Below are 7,657 nucleotides of genomic sequence, written 5' to 3' on the forward strand. Positions count from 1 at the left end.
TGACATCTAGCAGGGCAGCTGAGGCTTTGGCAACAAATGAAAGAATTTCTACCTATAGTGAAGAACTGCTACTTGAAATTATTTTTGGAAAACAAGAGGTACAAATAATCAAATTCCTAAGAACTCAAGGAATTGTCCCATATAAATTTCAGAACATGCTCCATCACCCTCTGGAGTTTCAGCCCTAAATTTTCAACTGAATGTAGGTCATTCTCAAACTTAACATGTAGAAAACCAAGCTAATTCTATTTCTCCCCTTTCTCTTGCCCCAAGAAAATCTGTTCTTTTCCTCAGTATCTCTGCCTTGGCAAGATATACTACCATCTTTCTTCTAACAGATGTCATCTGCTGTAAAAGGCACCATTTTTTCTGTACTATTAAGAAAGAAAAAAATGCAGCAATTGAACCATAACATAGTAGCAGTTATATATCTTGATTTCACAGAAGTAAACTGTGGGAAAATAGACATCTTAAAATCAAAGAAATGTAGTAATTTCCTGCCCCAATATATTTCCTCCCCTTTTTTGTTGGTAATAGAGCCTGTTTTTGTTCTTTTGTTTGTTTACTGGTTTCTGGAATAAAGGCTTTATTTTTCAGCTTCTTTATTGCTAAGAGTAACCATGTGACTAGATTCTGGCCATTGAAATACCGGGGGGGGGGGGGGGGGGGGGCAGTATCATGTGACAACTTCTGGGAAACCTCCTTTAAATACATATCGCAGTCACACCTCTTTTCCCTTCCTTTTACTTCTTTTATCCTGCTGCCTGGAGGTAAGTGTGAAAACTCAGAATGTGAGGACAATATCTATACTTAGTGAAGAAAGAATAATGATATGGAAGAAGCCTGGATCTCTATCATTTCATTCCACAAGAAATGCCAGTCCATTAATCCTACTACCATTTCCCTGTTCTCTACTCCTTCAATGAGGACTCTCTTCTCTTATCCAGATTGAATTCCATGGCCAACTATTATGCTTCTACTCATGACTCTCCTATTTCTCTGTAAATTAAATCCAACTCTTTTTCTGTTCTTCAACTACACCCATGCAAGTGAACAGGACTGTAGAAAAGTGTCAAACCATACTGATTTGTCTCACTTGACCATAAACTTTAAGTTGGCCATATTGCTACTTGGCAATTATATTAAACTTGTTTGCATTCTTATACCATTAATTTTCTCAACTTATTATGTGGATCTTTCACATCTTGTTCTCTCTCCTCAAATCTCTCCATTTCTCAATCAAAAGACTTCTTCAGACACCCACTGCCTTATCACTTACCAGCAGCTGCACTCACATACTCTATCTGGCCTCCTATTATCGTAGATGAACTATTCATGCCTCTGTCTAAAGCTAATCCCTCCACTTGTAGACTAGATCTCATCCCACCCCGAACCACCTATACAAGATCTTTTCGGTAAGCCTGCCCTTTAGAAGAAAACAGGAGAAAATCTTTAGGACATAGGGTTGGTGAATAGTTCTTCAACCTCATACCAAAAGCACAATCCATACATTTAAAAAAATGAATATAGCCGGGTGCATGGCTCATACCTGTAATCCCAACACTTTGGAAGGCTGAGGTGGGCAGATCACCTGAGGTCAGGAGTTTGAGAGCAGCCTGGCCATCATGGTGAAAACCCCGTCTCTACTAAAAATACAAAAATTAGCTGGATGTGGTAGCACATGCCTGTAATCCTAGCTACTTGGGAGGCTAAGGCAGGAGAATAGCTTGAATGCAGGAGACAGAAGTTAATGAACTAAGATCATGCCACTGCACTACAGCCTGGGTAACAGAGTAAAACTCTGTCTCAAAAATAAACAAATAAATAAACAAAAATAAATGAATAAATTGGACTACATCAAAATTAAAAACATTTGTTCTGTGACAGATCCTATTAAGAGGATGAAAAGAGAAACTAAGGATGGGAGAAAATATCTGTGAACTACATATTGATAAAACTTGTATCTGGAATACATAAAGAACTCTCAAAATGTAACAGGAAAAATAATCAAATATTGCCATTTAGAAACTGGGCAAAAGATATGAGACATTTAACTGAATAGAATATACAAAGTGGCAAATAGGCACACGAAAAGGTATTCAACATCATTAGCCATTAGAGGAATGTAAATTAGGACCATGATGAGACATCACTACACACATTATTTATTTTACTCTACCTTTAAAGTATAACTATAATATGACCACTTCTCACTACCTCTATTGCTAGCACACAGGTCCTTGCTACTATCATCTCTTGCCTGGAATGCTGCAAGTGTCTTTTAATATGTCTCTCTACATTTATCCTTACAGACCTATAGCATATTCGCAATACAGCAGCCACAGTAGTCTTCTTAAAAATGTAAGGCAATTCATTTTCCTTCTTTGCTCCGTACCCTCCAGTAGGTCCTAGCATCAGAGTTTATCTCTTACATCTGCTATTAGTTTTATCTTCCTCTTTCTGTTGTTTTCTTAACCACACCAGGCAGGTTCTCAGGTTAGCGCTTTTGCATGGAATGTTTCCTCTGCCTAGAATACACTTCCCCCCATATCAACATGGTTAACATCCTCCTTTCTTTAAGTCTTTGATCAGATGTCACCTTTTCAGTGAGGCTTTCCTTGACGTATATATCAGTCAATGTCTTGTAAGGAAAACAGAAACTCCTTCAGATAATTCAAACAGAGGACATCTAATTTAGGGGAATTGTTTACACAGGTGATAGCATTTCTGAGAAACCAAACAAGAAAGATCATGAAGCAACTCAGATATTAGAATGAGCAACATCTGCTATCACCCCAAAGAGCTAAAACACCACAGGAAATAAGCGGTGTTACCAGAGCTCTAAAGCTGATTTAGCCAATGGGATCTGAAACCACAGCAAGGGCTGTGTAGCAGGAGCTGGGATCAGGGAAGGAGATGCTGTCCAACGGAAACCAAAATCAAGGGGAAAACTATGCAACCACTTCCAAGGATAACCCCACCCCAAGCAGGGGAAGGAAGGATAAGTAGCCAATTTACTCTCCAGGCTGCCGGTGCCTCCCATTAGCTAATGTAAGCTAGAAGCCAGAAGTCAAGAGAACCCAGGGGAAGTTGTATGTTATAAATAGTAGAGCAGGGAAAGGTAGGGAAGAAATCTAATAGCAAACTGGCAGAATTCCATCATACCACCCTATCCAAAATTGTAAGTTCCCAATCTTCACGCCTACCACTTACTACCAAACCGCTTACCCTGCTCCACTTTCTTATCTATCAGGACTCCTAGTTGTAAGCAAGAGAATCCTATTGTGGTTATAGAAAGGAAGTTATCGAAGATCCCAGACAGCTCAGTCAGTGGAGCATCAGTAAAGGAAGTTATTAAAAACATGCTGAGTAGGAAATTGAATCACAAGAGGTCTGAAGAACTGAGCTAAATTTTCACAGGGCAATAATAAATGAAGCTAGGCAGAAAGCAGGACCAAAGCCAAATCATGCCACAAAACTAGTCCAGTGAGGACTTCAGTATTGTGTTAAATATAGGATGCACAGCTTCCTAGACCACACTTCTGGAACCATGACTTCTTCTGTCCATGAAAACTATGACTGCTGCCACCGCTACTGCCACCTATCTCAATAATGGATCCTTCACTGCCCTGGGTGCCCAGTGGCTCCTTCTCCAAAATCCAAGGCAAATATATCTCAATTCCTGAATCTGGGTAATATGCTTATATCTTAGCTGCACAGGACATGGGAAAGGGGATGTATCATTTTCAGGTTTCTTGGTAAGAGGCAGTCTCCACCTCTTGTTAATATCCATAAGATGGTAATTCCCCAAACATACAAATGGGATTTACATGCAGAACAATCAAAAAAAATCATAAATGTTCACTGTATCCTTGTATGTACCCAAAATGCCATCACTTTTCTCTCTTGGATACTCTCTAAGCAATCTCGTTTTTTAGAAATTTCCAATGCAACCTTAAAGATCTAAGTTAACTGTTGCTCTTTCATTTAATTTCCCCACCAAGAAGTATCCATCAGTCTTTTCTTTTTGCCATCACTATATATTATATAAACTTCTACCATGGCACTGTATATATATTTTTGTGACAGAGTCTTGCTCTGTCACCCAGGCTGGAGTGCAGTGGCATGATCTCGGTTCACTGCAACCTCCAACTCCCAGGTTCAAGTGATTCTCCTGCTTCAGCCTCCCAAGTAGCTGGGATTACAAGCACGTACAACAACACCGGGCAAATTTTGGTTTTTTTAGTAGAGTAGGGGTTTCACCATATTTGCCAGGTTGTTGTTGAACTCCTGACCTCAAGTGATCTGCCTGCCTTGGCCTCTTAAAGTGGGATTACAGGCATGAGCCACCGTGCTTAACCTGCACTATTTTTTTAGAAAACAAGTATTATATACCTACTATGTGTTGGACATACTAAGGGCTTTACATATTTTATTTGATCTTTAATAATATACTCAGGGCTTTACATCTTTTATTTTATTTTTTAATAACATAGTAAAGGCTTCACATATTTTATTTAATCTTTAATCATCTCTAAAATGTAAGTATAAATACTTTCTTTGTGTTGCAAATGAGAATATTGAATTGCACAAAAGACAAAATGACTCACCCAAGCTGGTTACTTCCAGAAAGTGACAGACAAGATATGAAACCCAGTCCATCAGTATCCAGTATATGAATTTTTAACCATATGAGAAATACACTTCAAAAACAAAATGTGCATGTATGTGTGCATATAAAAATAAGAAATGAGTGGCAAATGTTGATAATTATTGAAGCTTGTTGATGACTACATGTGTACTAATGATACTGTTTTTATTTTTTAAATTAACACACATGCATACGTATGCATATATCTTCTTCAAACTTTTTTTTTTTTTCTGGGAGTATTTCAAAACAAATTTTGGTCATATATTTTACCCATCAATCAGCAGTAGCTTATGGAATTCACACTAGGATCCTGCCACTACAATGACTTAGTTTTGCTCAATTCCTGCACAATAGTTTCCCAATACCCAAATCCTATGGAGCTGGAATCAAATTGGTTCATCTTGGGTCAAATTTCCACCCCTGTCAATCAGCCGGACAGGTGGTAGCACTGATTGGATACGGCTGCTGAAGCCAAACCCATCCCTTCAGAAGAGACCAGTGCCAAAGGAAAGAGTATGTACCAAGTAAATACCCCAACATTTGCCTAAGAGGTATAGGTTTTATATTGCTTCTGAACCCCTAAAAGAAAATAAAAACTTAAAAAAGTTTGTTGACAGTGAACACAATTGCGTTTACTGATTATAAATAAGACTAATATTACACCTATAGTCATTGTGACTCTGGTAACATTCGTCTCTGGTACATTCGATTTCCTTGTATTAGTTAACAATTACTTTAACAAATAAACCCTTAATTCTCAGTGACTCGTCACAATAAAAATTTATTTCACTGGGGACTAGATGAGTTGGCTTTCACCTGTAATCCCAGCATTTTGGGAGGCCGAGATTGTCGGATCGCTTGAGGCCAGGAGTTCAAGCTAGCCTGGAAAACATGGTGAAACCCTGTCTCCACTAAAAATACAAAAATTAGCCAGATGTGGTGGTGTGCACCTATAGCCCTAGCTACTCAAGAGGCTGAGGCCTGAGAATTGCTTAAGCCCAAGAGGCGGAGTGAGCTGAGATTGCTTCACTGCACTCCAGCCTGAGTGACAGAGCAAGATTATGTGTCAAAATATATATATATATATTTATATTTCTCATATGTCAGTACACTTGAAGGTGTTCCCTATCAGGCCAGAAAACTAGGCTCCATCCTTCTCAAGGTCCTTGGAGATCTTTCCATTCAATAAGCCAAGAAGAAAAGATGCCATGCAGGTGGTGTGGAAAGTTTTTATGGATGAGACTTGGGTATGTCACTTCTCCTCATAGTCTATTAGTCAGAATTCAGTCATATGGTCACACATAACTGCAAGGTAATTTTGGGAAAAATGGCATATCTATGTGCCTTGACGAAAAAGGAAATGGACTTTGGTTAACACATAAAAGCCTCTGCCACAGCCTGATCATCTCATCACCCAACATCTTTTTTCTGTTTTCTCCTTACATACAGAAAACCCTCATCCCCTTCCTAAGATAAATAAACCAAAGTTTAAAGCAGACACTCCATCCATACATTATCTGTGTAGATGTACCAAATTGCAGCCTACCATGATCTAGAAAAGGACAAGTTATTTGACTCCCCCCACTGCCACCACTCAAATTACAATGGTGGAATTGCAATAGACACAATATTTAGGAAGAAAAAGAAAGATATCCAGCTCTCATTGATCTTTGCAATTGTTTTTTTTTGAGAAATTTCACTTTTGTTTCCCAGGATGGAGTGCAGTGGCATGATCTTGGCTCACCATGACCTCTGCCTCCCAGGTTCAAGTGATTCCCCTGTTTCAGACTCCCGAGTAGCTGGGATTATAGGCGTGTGCCACTGCACCTGGCTAATTTTTTTGTATTTTTAGTAATGAGGGGTTTTCATCATGTTGGCCAGGCTGGTCTTGAACTCCTGACCTCAGGTGATCCACCTGCCTTGGATGACAGGCGTGAGCCACTGTCCCTGGTAGATCTTTGCAATTTAGAAATTTTGATGCACAGGCATTATGAAGATTTTGAACCTTGACTAGATCCTTATTCTTTTCTCTGGTAGGAATTCCATTATCCATTGTTCTGAATGGTTCCTAGATCCTGGCCTCTAAGAAATATTTGCGTGTCCTATCCTCCATAGATACACCGGAAGTGTGTACTTCTTAGTTATGGACCATGTTTACCACTCTCTCCTGGTATGCAAGTTTGGGCTTGTGATGATATTGACAATTCAATTCCTTTAGAATCATAGTAGGTTTCTGATTTATGTGCTTTTCAGTCAGTTCCATGTTTCGGTAACCATATCCAAAAGTCCTTAGACATAGCTCACAAGCCTCATTTATTTCTTTGCTTTCTTTGACACTTATGGTGAATAGAGATCCAGATAAATAGAGCTAAGAGATCCTCTGTGGGGCAGCGACAGGGCATCCTCACTAAGCTTCTTCCCAATGGCACAAAAATGAGTAGATAAATGGTCGTGTTTAAACCATTAAGCTTAGGGTGGTTTGTGACACAGCAGTAGGTAACTTTATTATGATATGCCTTTTTCTCTTCTCTTACCCGGCCAGCTAACTTAAAGGCACCTGGTCTTTGGATAGGAAGGCCACACTTGTAATCTGTTTATTTGGCTCAGAATGAGTAGTATTAGTACTATTAATATTCAGGCAGAAACAAGTTATAAACCATGACTATCCTGGGCAAACTGGGACAGAAAGTCACCCTATGGCCCTTTGTTGCTTAGAGCCTTTTTTCTCAGTGTTATCGTCTATTCCCCAAAGTTTAAAAGAAGCCAACTTTTCCAGTCCTTTGAGGAACCATATTTCTACCCTTTCTTTATCCCCTTTATTTCTGTTTGCAAACCAGTTCATTCTTTCCTGAGCACTTTTGTCTCTTGTGATAGCTTGCTGAAAGCAATCAGTCTAATCACTTCCACTGATGCTACAGGTTCTGCGGTTCCACTGACTTTTTTCAAGTTCTCACTGGAGGCAGCTTTACCATGTGTTTTGCTTCAGGATATCATGAGTCTCTATCT

Source organism: Sapajus apella, unplaced genomic scaffold (genome assembly GCF_009761245.1).
Source record: "Sapajus apella isolate SASKATOON/1434 unplaced genomic scaffold, GSC_monkey_1.0 scaffold1, whole genome shotgun sequence".
Lineage (NCBI taxonomy): Eukaryota > Metazoa > Chordata > Mammalia > Primates > Cebidae > Sapajus > Sapajus apella.